Raw genomic sequence first — 13,949 nt, forward strand, 5'->3', positions numbered from 1 at the left:
TGTGAGGTGGTGAGAGTGAAGCAAGGCGGGAGCTCCATTAAGGGTATAATCCCTTTGTAAATTACTTCTTGTTTTGAAGTACTAAAGCCATTGAGTGGCTGCTTTCCCGTGGACGTAGCCCACATTGGGTGAACCACATATATCGTGTGTACTCTCTCTCTCTCTCTCTCTCTCTCTCTCTCTCTCTCTCTCTCTCTCTCTCTCTCTCTCTCTCTCTCTCTCTCTCTCTCTACTCTATAATCTCGTGTATGTAAATCTGTCTCTCTCCATTAAGTAATCTACTCAATTATCTATTTAGCTACGTCTTATTTCCTAACAAACCCCAGCTTGCTTAAGGTCAAAGGACTTTTAACACTAACCATTGGAGGTCTTTAATGAAGCTAAACCTAAGGTCTTTTAAGCTCCATTAGTTAACCTTGCTCTTTGACAGACCGTCTCTCATTTGGGCCCCTTTACCATTGGCCCCGTGTTGAGATAGATCCGTAAGTACATGTCTATATTCTAACCCTTATTCCCGTTTATTATCCCACATTAAATGATCAATTTAATATGAGAAAATCATTTGGGCTCGTTAGATATTACATATTTAATGACATTACCTCTCTCTTGAAATCATAGTCGTCCTCGACTATGAGGTAAAAGAGATAAAGTCATAATCATTAGTCAATTTGTCTTAGCGGGTAGAGGATCCCTTTTTACCCTACGACATCATTCCAAGATGGATGAGTAATCCATTTGGTGCTTGGGAGATATAGCTGTCATAAGCATGTCTGCTCTTTAGTCCATTTCATCTTCCCAAGTAGAGTGACAAATTCTACATGGTGTTTAAGAGACGTCGTCATCCCAAACATGATTCTTAGTATGCATATTACTTAAATTTGTGCACAATAAAGAGAGAATTAGTCTTATAACACAAAACATTGATCATTAAAAGAAACATGTACATTTGCTTACTCTAATGTAGCATTGTAAGCGTTGACAAGGTTAATACTATCCTTCAGCTGGATTCCTTGCATCCATCTAGCATCTTCAAAAGGATAATTTTTGAACTTAATAAGATATCGTCGGATAACACCCTTTTTTGACCCTGGTTCTACTCTCAACTTCATCTCAATGGAGTTGGACACCAAGTTGGGCATTAAAGCTTTTGAGATGCGAGATGTTGTAACTGCTGATGCCGCTTTCAAGGGACAGCAAGACTCTGTTACTCCCTTGATTGGGAAGTTGAGGCTTCATGTCCAAAGCTATCCTAGGGATACCATGGTTCAACCGCATGGCTACCAGCATGAAGTTCGCGGAAAGGAGAATCTACTTCACCTACAAGGGAAAGAATATATATATAGATGCTAATGAGTTTGGTCATACTATACCACTTGTAAATCCTCTCGCCCTTGATAAATCAATGAAAATCTCAGTTTCTGCATACATGATTTTTGTCAAAGAATCCCTAAAAGGTCCTAATGTTTCATCAAAGGTGAATGGTAGAAATCAAGAAGAATTAGACTTGTCTAAATTTCTAAAAAGGATTCCAAGATGTTTTCATTGATGATATCCCTATGGACTTACCTCCAAAACGAGGGGATGATGACCATCGAATTAAGCTCCTATCAGGAAGCTCACCGCCTAACAAACCTCCCTATCGAGTTTCACAAGCTCAACAAGAGGAGATCATGAGGCTACAAGAATTGGTACACAAAGGAATGGTGAGGCCTAGCTCCTCTCCCTTTTGCTCTCCAGTCCTTCTTGTGAAAAATAAAGATGGTACATATCGCATGTGTGTGGACTATCGTGCAGTAAACCATATCACTATCAAAAACAATTTTCCGTACCTCGGGTAGAAGATCTGTTTGATAAGCTACAAGTCTCTACCTACTTTAGTAGGATTGACCTTAAAAGTGGCTACCATCAAATAAGGATAGTGAATGAAGATATCCTAAAGACTCCGTTTCGTACAATGTTTGGCCTTTATGAATATCTAGTCATGCCTTTTGGCTTGACTAATGCCCCAGCTACATTCAATCGATTAATAGAGAAAAATTTTAGACCCTACTGCAAATTCACTGGAGTGTTCTTTGATGATATCATCATCTACTCCAATTCCTTGGAGGAACACAAGCAACATCTCCAAGTGATTTTTCAAGCATTAAGGGAGAATAAGCTTTTTCTCAATCAAAAGAAAAGCAAATTTTTCCTTCAAGAGATTCAATACTTAGGTCATATTATCTCTCGTGATGGTATCTGTATAGATCCATCAAAGTTGGAGGTAATAAAAGCATGGCCAAATCCAAGGAATCTACATGAGCTAAGAAGCCTTATTGGTATGTGTGCATACTATAGACGCTTCATAGCAAAATTCTCTCAAATAGCAGGACCATTACATGACTTAACAAACAAAAACGTTAAGTATTCATGGACTGCTAAGGAGCAAAGTGCTTTTGGCAAGCTCAAAGAGAAGCTTATCTCCCAACCAGTCCTTATGCTTCCGGATCTCTCAAAGCCATTTGAGGTCCAATGTGATGTTTGTGGTGATTGCCTTGGAGCAGTCTTGCTTCAAGGGAATGCCATAGCATATGAGAGCCGAAGGCTCAACACAAATGAACGGGTCTTAGGCACTTATGAGAAAGAGCTGTTAGCCGTTCTACATGCCCTAGACACATGGAAGCACTATCTATTGGGGACTCCATCATCTTACGAACAGACCATCAAAGTTTCAAGTACTTCATGACGCAAACAAAGCTTTTCGACAAACAAATGAGGTGGGAAAATTTTCTTTCACAATTAAATTTCCACATTGCTCACATTGCAGGTAAGCACAATTAAGTGGATGATGCACTTTCACGACGATCAAAAGTTAATGTTGTGTCAATAGCAACTCACAATGATCTATCTTCTATGATAGATGAGTATGCTACTGACCCTGACTTTAAAGACATAATGTCAGCCCTTGCTTTTGGGAAGAAAGAGGAACCATTCACCTTGCATGATGGTTATCTTCTCCGTGGAAATAAGCTATGTGTTACCCCTTCCCTTCGTGAGAAAGTCATGTATGAATCCCATGCTCCTCCCTATGCGGGGCATAGAGGCATTCAACCTACTCTTCGAGGAGTAGATACGTACTTTTATTTTCCTACCATGAAAGTGGACATACAAGAGTATGTTTCAAAATGTGCAGTATGCCAAAAGACCAAGTATGATAGAGGGAAGCAACCTGGATTACTCCAACCATTGCCAATCCTAATTCCCCATGGGAGATGGATTTTATCTTTGGATTTACCAAAATCTATCCATGGGAATATGGGAATATGGACAATAATCGACAGGTTTAGCAAGCAAGCACACTTTATCGTTGTCAAGAAGACTATTAAGGCACACCAAATGGCAACTCTCTTCATATCACAGATTTTTAAACACCATGGATTGCCAACATCCATCGTGTCAGATAGAGATCCTAGAATGACCAGTAATTTTTGGAAAGGTCTCCTCAAAAATCTAGGTACAAGATTGAATTTCTCTTCGCCTATCACCCACAAACGGATGGCCAAAGTGAGATAGCCAATCTTATAATTCTTGATCTACTAAAGACCTATGTTACAGAAGTAGATCAACGCTCACAATAGGAAAAGTACTTACCTGTTGTTGTAGAGTATGCGTATAATAATACTTTCTATACTTCTACGAGAAAAGAACCTTTTGAAATCATAGAGGGAAGAACTAAAAGTCCCTTGCTACTTAAAGTACATGGGAAGATCTTTGTTGCCAATGAGTATAGCCGTGACCTACAAGCATCTTTTCAAAAGATTAAGGAGACTATATCCATCTCCCAACTAAGGCAAAAAGCTGCTGCTGACAAGCATAGAAGGGCCTTAACGTTCAAAGAAAATGATAGGGTCATACTTAAGTTTCCTAAGGCTCGATTGAGGCAAATTACGGGCAAAAATCCTACGGGCCATCAAAAGTATTATGCTAAACTAGCAAAAAGATACTATGGTCCTTTTCAAATTTTGAAGCCAATTAATGAGGTGGCTTATCAACTCAAGTTTCCTAACCATTGGATCATACAAAATGCCTTTCATGTGAGCCTACTCAAGCCCTACAAAGGAGAGCCTCCAAATGAACCAATTATTGAAGACCCTCCCGAAATTGAAGATCAAGAAGAGGTACTACAACATGAAGCTATCCTTCGGCATGAAGACAAGGTACTACGACATGGTATTTGGTACCTAAACAATTGTTGAGCACCAAGAAGAAGTCTTAAGCCACACCTACATCCCAACTACAACAACAGACACCTAATTCATGACTAGCTCAATGGGTTTGGAAACCTATGCAAAAACCTAAAACCAAGCCCGAACAAAATTCTCAGTGTAAGAAGACATTCAAGGCACAACTACATGCAATTAACTACAAATAGGTAGTGAAGCCTCAACAAGCACCTACAACACTACCCACAGCAATGCCCACCAATTCCAACACCATGGCTGCTAAATGTGCGCATAGCACTATCGAAGGAAGAGTGCAATTATTGCAAGATTTTCTCTTTAAGAGAGTCAACCAACAAGATGCTTTGCCATCGACAACCCTTGAGTGCATCGCTCAGACCCACCTCTTGCACCCCATGATGTTTCCAATTGCATTGATCTCAATAGCATGGTAAGGCCAAATCATGGTCATGCATGGACACAACTTCATTATCCATGCAATGCACAACCGTGTTACACTTTGTCATCCCGAAGGACTCAAGCAAGGAGAGATAAGAAGAAGGTGGGGGGGGTGGGGGCATTCTTAATGAGGACCCAGATATCTGCAACAGCAGATTAAGAAAATGGCAATGTTTTGAAGTGTTGAATATTAATGTGTGGATTGTTTGGCTCCTCAAGAGTAAAATGCTCTTATAAGAAAAAAGAATAGGGAATGTGTGATATGATAATCCCTAAGTGTGTATAAATAGTGTAAATATTGCCAAAAAAAACCCAAAAATATTGCAATTTTTACTCTTTTTGCATGTTTTTTTGGCCAAGTACTAAAGTTAGATGTGTTTTCAAAATGTTAGGTTCTTGTGTAGAAACTGTGTGTGTGTGTGTGTATACACACATACGCACACTATTCACTTTCACTTTTCTTTGCCTTGGAGAAGCCTTGCTTCAATCCAATGACGGAACACACACAATGCTACCCCTTGTTTAATGGCCTTGGAGAAGCTTCAAAACCCCCATGCTTTGCTTTCTTTTGCAAAACACTAGTGCTGTTAAATTTCCTTGCCTTTGCCTCATCAAGGTTTCATTTGCTTTAAAGCTTCAACTCTCCTCCAATTCGCTAAGCTCTCCAAGTCTCACCTTCAGGATTTTTAAGAACTCTCTGTTCCTTGCAGATCCACACCCATTTCCAGCAAAGATTCCTTGAATCCTCTCAAGATTCTCTCTTCTCCGAGAGGGGATGCACACAAAGGTACGTCGAGATGCGAGATCTTGGCCGATCTGCTTTGATCAAGCCCCAACCTATGTCAAATCTGTTGTCGTCAAGATCAAGTTGCCATAGACGAGCTCCGTGCTTCTGCATCTCATAGGGAAGCTATCATGCACTCCATTCGTTGTCATAGATCTGATACCAGTTGAAGAGTGCATGCACATGGATACATGTGTCCGCGGTGCGGTGTGCGTGCGGGAAGGAGAGAAGGAGAGAGTAGAGAGAGAAGAAGAGAGTAGAGAATGTGTGGGTGGAGCAAGGTTCAACTAATGAGCTACCCCTTATTCTTTGTATATGCACACAAGAATAAGGTGTCAGTGGGCGGGCTCCCATAACCTGGGCGGCCGGGCAAGGCACATGCACATGTACCCCAACATTAAGGAGTATTAACTTAAAAAGAGTGGAGTGCCATAGAGTCCTACACTCATGCATATTGCATAGTAAGATGATAGCACATATCCTCAACAATGAAAACCCTTCTTAAAGGGGCGCTAGCTCGTAAATTCATGTCACAAGATTTTATAGCTACACCTTCTTTTTTAAGAACCCCTCCAAAATCTTTCTTGCATAGCATATTGTTTTCCGTGCATTTCTATATATATGCATATAGGATGTCCCATTATTGGACATATGCATTAGACAACTATTTTGCTTCCACCTCTGCACCTTGAGTCAACTACAATAGGCAAACAAACTTCCCATATTGCTATCCTTATATTTTCTATCATCTTATTTCTATGCACATCAGCAAATAATCCCTTCAGTACTTTGTTAATAATTTCCATGCTAATTGTTCGCAACAGGCTAACAAAGGGGCCTTATTTTGAGCTCATTATTTGTAACATCATTTAATTTTGATATTAAAACCCGTCATATCCAAATTTGTACCTTTATGTATTTTTACAAAATTGTAAAGTCGATAGTCCGGATGAGCTTCTAGCTTGTAACTACATATATGTGATCTTCAATCCCTTTCTACCCCATATTTAAGTTTGTTTGACACTTTTAAAACATTGGCTAAGGTATAAAGGCCAATTTTTGTAAAAAAGTCACGATGAAGTATTTGAATAATAAGCATACATTGTGTCTTTAAGTGTTTTGTACTCTCCTTCTTTCTTCTCATGCTCATAACTCCCTCGTGGATTGTCTATTTGGAGTAATGTATGCTTCAACGTGTTTGTAGGGGTGAGCTCTATGTGACATTGTAAGTTTCTTGTGATGATTCCATGACTTTGTTGTAGCTAATTCTCTTCTTAATGTATTTATAACTCAAAATTTAAGAATCCAAATTTCATTTTAAGCATGGAAGAGGTATTAGGGAAACATTGCTAAGCTATTAAGTGCATTTTGAGCCAACATGAACTAGGTCAAAACATCCATGTGGATAATTAAAAAAAAATTACAAGTGGTTGAAATATGGATCTAAGACTCTAGCATGTGTGTTTACACTCTCTCTATCTAGCCTATAAGTTTGGTGATAATTAGACTTCTTCGCTTGGTGAATTGTCACAAGGTTTTCTTATGGATATTATGATTAGTTGTAACCCCGAACTTACATTTTGCAATGTTGTTGAGGACAGGGTGACCTAAACTAGAGATAACTTCAACATTTGGATATCATTGTCCAACACTTCCTCTATGTTTCGTTAGAGAAAAACATCATCTTTTAGAAACCACATAATTGAGGAGTGTCGTCTTCAGCTCTGTAGAGGTGTCTTGGGAGTAGTTGTACTTTTAGAGGACCTTAAGGCATAGATTAGGTTATTTTTTAGTGGTTGATTATTTAAGCTATGTCAAAGTCTAAAATTTGACACTCATTTCATAAGAAAAAAACAAAAAACCAATGTTTGTGGACACTTTTCACTACCTTCTTACTAACTAGAAATAGGTTAAGTAGACATCTCGAAGAATTTCCAACCTCTCTAGACTCTCACCATTTGAATTGTTATCAGTAAGTTGTTCCTTGAAATTTCAAAGTTTTCAAGTTCCAAACTCCTAAGGCAGGCTTGAAAGACCATCAAACAACATTTTAGGTCAAGAATTGGTCTTGGGAAAGCTCTCGAAACTCAATGGTAAGTCAGAACCAGCTTTTGAGAAAAAAAATCAAAGTTTTGCAAAAAAAGACATTATTATCTCTTTTGTGGTTAATGCTTGCAATTTTTATTTTTTTTGGCCAAAAATACTTACCAAGCTTGTAACTTATAATCGTTTTTTTTAGGCTAGAAATTGGACTTTAAGCTCAAGGATAGCTTGTTAGAGTGAAGTGTAAACTCTTTTGTGAAAGCTCTAAGAGTTTTGAACTCATTTGTGTATAAATTTTGAGTTGGTTCTGCTTCCACCTGTTATCAACATGTAAGTAAATGTAAGTACACCAAAATTGTTTCAAATTGGATGAAACTTATTGATAGGTCTTAAAACATCTTGTATTAGCTGTGTGAATCACCAAAATTTGAAAACTTTCAAATCTCAACCCCAAGATAATAAGCCCGCTTATTATCTTTTGACCTGGAAATGCAAAATTTTCATCATTTGGCTATCCCACATGCTAGAACATATTGTATTGAGCCACATTTTAAATTTTGGAGTAATGCGGATTTGCAAAGTGTCGCCCAGGTCTAGTTTTCATTGAAGTCTAATAACAGAAACAAAAATTGGCCTTGAAACTTGAAAATTGATCCAAACTGCATGAAACTTATTAAGTGACTTGTTTATAGTGTGTACACCCTCAGTGTAAGTCAAAAAAATAGAAAAAGTATTCAATTCAAGCTGAGAGATAAGTAGCGTGCTTATTATCTCCTACCTTAAAAAATTAATAGTTTTTGAAATTTTCTTGAAGGGGATTTGATATTTGATAGTAATAGAGTACATGTGTCAAATTTCAAGTGATTTGGAAAAGTTTTGGTTGTGTTAGCCACTTGAATTGCATCAAAATCTACCAAACACTAAAACGGCTAAGAAATTGTACAAAACTTGTCCAAATTTATTGAGAATTAATTCAGAGCTCTTTAAGCACACTCTTAACTAGAAGAAAAGTGCAAAATGATGTTATTAAAGCCAATAGATAATAAGTGTGCTTATTATCTCCTTTTAGCTAGAGAGATCATTATTGAAATTTTTTGGTTACCAAGGGTAGAATACCTATCACACAGATAGCCACAGAAACTTGGATTCATTTGGACATTATTGGCTACTACAAACTATTTTTATAGAAACTAAAAGTTGCAGATTGGTCCTTTGGCTATTTTTGCAGATTTGGGACTAAATTTTCAAACTAGGGATCATTGTACATAGTTGTAGCTAATAAATTGACTTGGAGACAATTGGGTTGTGTAGGACAAGTTGAGATCAAGCTTGAGCTAAGAGCCAGTTTAGAATTGCGACAAACGGATCAGGTTGGTTTTGGTTTTAAAAGCTAGGTATTCAATGTCATTGACTATTATTGATCTTTATGTACCTTAGATCAGGCCATGTACTAGCCAATCAAGGACTTTACCAAGAAACTCAGGGCAGAGTGTCAATCGCAGAGTGTTAATCAAGGGGGGGCCTTTAGAGATCATAGTTGAAGAAGTGCCACACACTTACTCCAACTCTAATCCAGAGTTGTTAATCTTTTCTACTCATTTGGGTGATGCGACCTCGCTACGATTTAAGCACATAATGACCTTTTACAAGTCCAACAAGCATGGGGCTAAGATTAATCCGGATCATAATGAGGAATACATGGTTAGAGTCAATGAACATATTGTTGAGTTTGAAGAGGAGATTAGAGCCAACAAGCAAGAAACCTTCTATATGGACCAAAACAGAGTACAACTCTTAAAGATTGTGAATCCAAAAAAATGAGGACTAGAAGTCGATACATTGATTTCATACTTGACCTCCAAAGAGGGACCACCTATGTTAGAATTAGAAGGTTATGATTAATTTGACATGAAACCTCTAAAGAGTATATTGACTAATAACCCAAGGCTAGGAGTCTATTGTTGGGCGGACAATAATGTGACATATTATTTGTGGACAACTCATGCAAGACAGGGCATTTAACACCCTTGAAGATTATATCTATTTTCAAGGTTAGGGAGAAGGGTGCAACAAACCTTCCCGTGGACCTCTCTAGGAATTGTTTTAACAATAACTTTGTTATAATGCCCCCAAAACAGGTTGAATCAGGTCTATTCAATCAAAGACATGATTATGATAATGGTACCAAATCTTTTGGTAGTATGGCCAATCAACGAGGCAGTGCGTCCTAGGGAACCCACCTTAATGATGAGAATTGGGTGAGAGGAGTGGAAACCCTTGCAGATCAAGGGACATTGAGTGATACTAGAGCTAGAAGTGGCCAAACAAGTCACCACTACCAAGCAACTAGTGTGAAGGCCTAGATGGATGACCACTAGCCAGGAGAGTGAGTGTCGAGCATAACCCAAGAGTCACACCAATTGATTTTCAAAGTAGATCAAGAAATATAACAGATCATGGGATCCATATGACCACTTAGGAAGCTTCAGGAAAAGTGCTAAGAACAGAATTAATTTTTGTCTTCCATACTCCATTCAAAGGATTTAAGATGACCCTAGAAGGTAAGGTGTTTACTTGGTTTCAAACCATACTTCTCGGAACCATTATGGACTTACCATCATTGGCTAAGAGATTTGTTACCGCTTTCTCAAAACTGGAAATCAAGCATAGTATGGTAGCATATATATATATATATATATATATATATATAGCTTTAAATAAAACCAAGGAGAGTTTGCAAGAGATATGAAGCAATACATCGACAGATGTCCACAATTGATATTCCAACTAAAGAGAGGCTTGTCTCATTGCTCCTAAGAGAGACACTACCTTAGAAGCTTGCATCTTGGATGCGATGGACTTGGGAGCATTAAGGTATTGACTATGAAGAGACTTCTACTTCGACTTGTCTTATGACTACTATTTGTTTTCTACGTGCATTGGCAGCTCATTTTGAATGGAATTACATCAATCAAAGATTGTTAATGCTTTCTTAAATGGTGATATGTTTGAGGAAGTATATGTACCCTAGCCACATGGTTTTGTCAAGAAATGACACAAAAATAAAGTGTGCAAATATAAGAAACCTTTGTATGGACTGAAGCAATCTCCTTGTGCATGGTATGAGAAAGCTATCACTCATTTGGCTAAACAAGGCTTTCATAATAGTCCAACTCAGAGAAATTTGTATGTCAAACGTGAGGGTGATGTATTTCTCATCATCATTTTGTACATAGATGATTTACTGATTATTGGTCCAAATGAAATACACATCGTGAATTCAAGGTTGAATTGAATGCCACTTTCAAAACTTGGGGCTTTTACATCATTACTTGGTCATACAATTTAAACCGTGTAATGGAGGTATTTCTTTATGTCAAGCAAGATACATAGTGTAATAGAAATGGCCTATGAACTTTGAGAGTAGCGGAATTAGGAAATTAGGTGAGCATTTTTGAGAGATTACTTTGTGAGCATAGGGGGTGAACTTAATTGATGGTAGAAACATAAACATGGTACTTAGATAACTTGGCATGAACAATACTTTTGGAAGAGAGAGATTTTAGAGAACATGACAATAGTTGAGGACTGGATTCATATGGATCCGGTCTCCCCTCCAATAGGCATTTGTATTATAGTTTCTCCCATCAAGAGAGACTTGGTACAATACAATCTTTGTGTGCCTTGTGACCTACGTGATGCAATGAACATGGAAAGCTTCATGCATCACAAGCATAACATAAACTTGTAGAAAGCATTAACTATCCCAAGCCTCAGCCCCAAGGCCTCAAACACCTTTGAAGGTGGAGAGATCTAGCGGGGAATGAGGATAGGGAAGAGGAAGAAGAAACATTCCATAGGATAAAGAAATAGTTCCTCACTTATCATAACCTTCTTGCTAGCATACGTAATAGCATAGTAATGGAGATGGAGAAGATGGAAAGCTTAAGCATTGAAGCATGGCTCTTGGTTGGATTTGCATTCCATATCCAAGAGTGTTGATGTAGGCCCAGGCTTTAGACAAGCTTGGATAAGAAGGTGGTGTTTCTCAACTTTCACCAAGTGAGAATGCCCTTGCAAATGAGTGTGTGTGTGGAGTATATCCCCCTAGCACCCCCCCTCCTTGCTTTGGGCGAGTGGTGACTTTTCTACATGCTGCAAGCTCATTGGACCCCTCTCCCCCCTAGCCAATCACATGCAGCATGAAGTCAGGTACATGGGTACTCTTTTGACAAGTGTCCTTCTTACCCCTTAGAGAGAGAGAGCTTGAAAATATATACATACTTGTTGGATGGAAGTAGAAGCTCATTGGACCTCTCTTTAGCCCAACCAATAGCATTCAAGCACACCATGTGGTTAAGCTTAATGAGACTCTGACATGTGTCCCATGTGCTCTTTTAGAAAAGGGGTGCCCCTTGGGTGAGTGGAAGGTTAGGTCAAAGATTCCCCTAACTATGGGACTTTTATGAATAGGAAGCTTCTCAAGAAACTTCCTCATTAAGTGTGTAGGGTCGCTTTTTGACTCAAGCATCTTACCCCCCCATGCATAGGAAGCTTCTCAAGCAACTTCTTCATTAAGTGTGTAGGGTCTCTTTTTGACTCAAGCATCTTACTCCCCATGCATAGGAAGCTTCTCAAGCAACTTCCTCATTAAGTGTGTAGGGTCTCTTTTGACTCAAGCATCTTACTCCCCATGCATAGGAAGCTTCTCAAGCAACTTCCTCATTAAGTATGACAAGTACCTCAAGTACCTTAGTCATCAAGCATGACAAGCACCTAAGGTGGAGTTCCCATCTCAAGCTCAGCCCTAGCTTTCCTAAGGTCAAAGGCAAGTTTAGGTCAGGTTCCCACCTCAAGCACAGCCCTAGCTTGCTTAAGGTCATTGCTTAAGGTCAAAGACAAGATTAGGTCGGGTTCCCACCTCAAGCTCGGTCCTAGCTTTCTTAAGGTCAAAGGAATTTTAACACTAACCATTGGAGGTCTTTAATGAAGCTAACCCTAAGGTCTTTTAAGCTCCATTAGTTAACCTTCCTCTTTGACAGACCATCTCTCATTTGGGCCCCTTTTCCATTGGCCTCATGTTGAGATAGATCCGTAAGCACATGTCTATATTCTAACCCTTGTTCTCGTTTATTACCCCACATTAAATGATCAGTTTAATATGAGAAAATCATTTGGGTTGGTTAGATATTACATATTTAATGACATTACCTCTTTCTTGAAATCATGGTCGTCCTCGACTATGAGGTAAAAGAGATAAAGCCATAGTCATTTGTCAATTTTTCTTAGTGGGTAGAGGATCCCTTTTTACCCTACGACATCATTCCAAGATGGATGACTAATCCATTTGGTGCTTGGGAGATACAGTTGCAAGCATGTCTGCTCTTTAGTCCATTTCATCTTCCCAAGTAGAGTGACAAATTCTACATGGTGTTTGAGAGACGTCGTCATCCCAAACATGATTCTTAGTATACATATTACTTAAATTTGTGCACAATAAAGAGAGAATTAGTTTTATAAGACAAAACATTGATCATTAAAAGAAACATGTACATTTGCTTACTCTAATATAGCATTGTAAGCGTTGACAAGGTTCGTACTATCCTTAAGCTGGATTCCTTGCATCCATCTAGCATCTTCAAAAGGATAAGTTTTTAACTTAATAAGATACCGTCAGATAATCTCACCATGTTGTAGTACCTTGTCTTCATGCCAAAGGATAGCTTCGGGTTGTAGTACCTCTTCTTGATCTTCGATTTCGGGAGGGTCTTCAATAATTGGTCCATTTGGAGGCTCTCCTTTGTAGGGCTTGAGTAGGCTCACATGAAAAGCAGTGTGTATGAGCCAATGGTTAGGCAACTTGAGTTGATAAGCCACCTCATTGATTGGCTTCAAAATTTAAAAAGGACCATAGTATCTTTTTGCTAGTTTAGCATAATACTTTTGATGGCCCGTAAGATTTTTGCCCGTCACTTGCCTCAATCGAGCCTTAGGAAACTTAACTAAGACCCAATAATTTTCTTTGAATGTTAAGGCCCTTCTGCGCTTGTCAGCAACAGCTTTTTGCCTTTAATGGGAGATGGATATAGCCTCCTTAATCTTTTCAAAAGATGCTTGCAAGTCACGGCTATACTAATCGCCAACGAAGATCTTCCCATGTACTTTAAGTAGCAAGGGTCTTTTAGGTCTTCCCTCTATGATTTCAAAAGGTGCTTTTCCCATAGAAGTATGGATAGTATTATTACATGCGTACTCTACAGTACTTTTCCCATTGTGGGCATTGATCTACTTCTGTAACATAGGTCTTTAGTAGATCAAGAATCGTAAGATTGGCTATCTCACTTTGGTCATCCATTTGTGGGTGATAGGCCGAAGAGAAATTCAATCTTGTATCTAGATTTTCGAAGAGACCTTTCCAAAAATTACTAGTCATTCTAGGATCTCTATCTGACACGATGGATGTT

Source organism: Adiantum capillus-veneris, chromosome 29 (genome assembly GCF_014529385.1).
Source record: "Adiantum capillus-veneris isolate H3 chromosome 29, ASM1452938v2, whole genome shotgun sequence".
NCBI lineage: Eukaryota > Viridiplantae > Streptophyta > Polypodiopsida > Polypodiales > Pteridaceae > Adiantum > Adiantum capillus-veneris.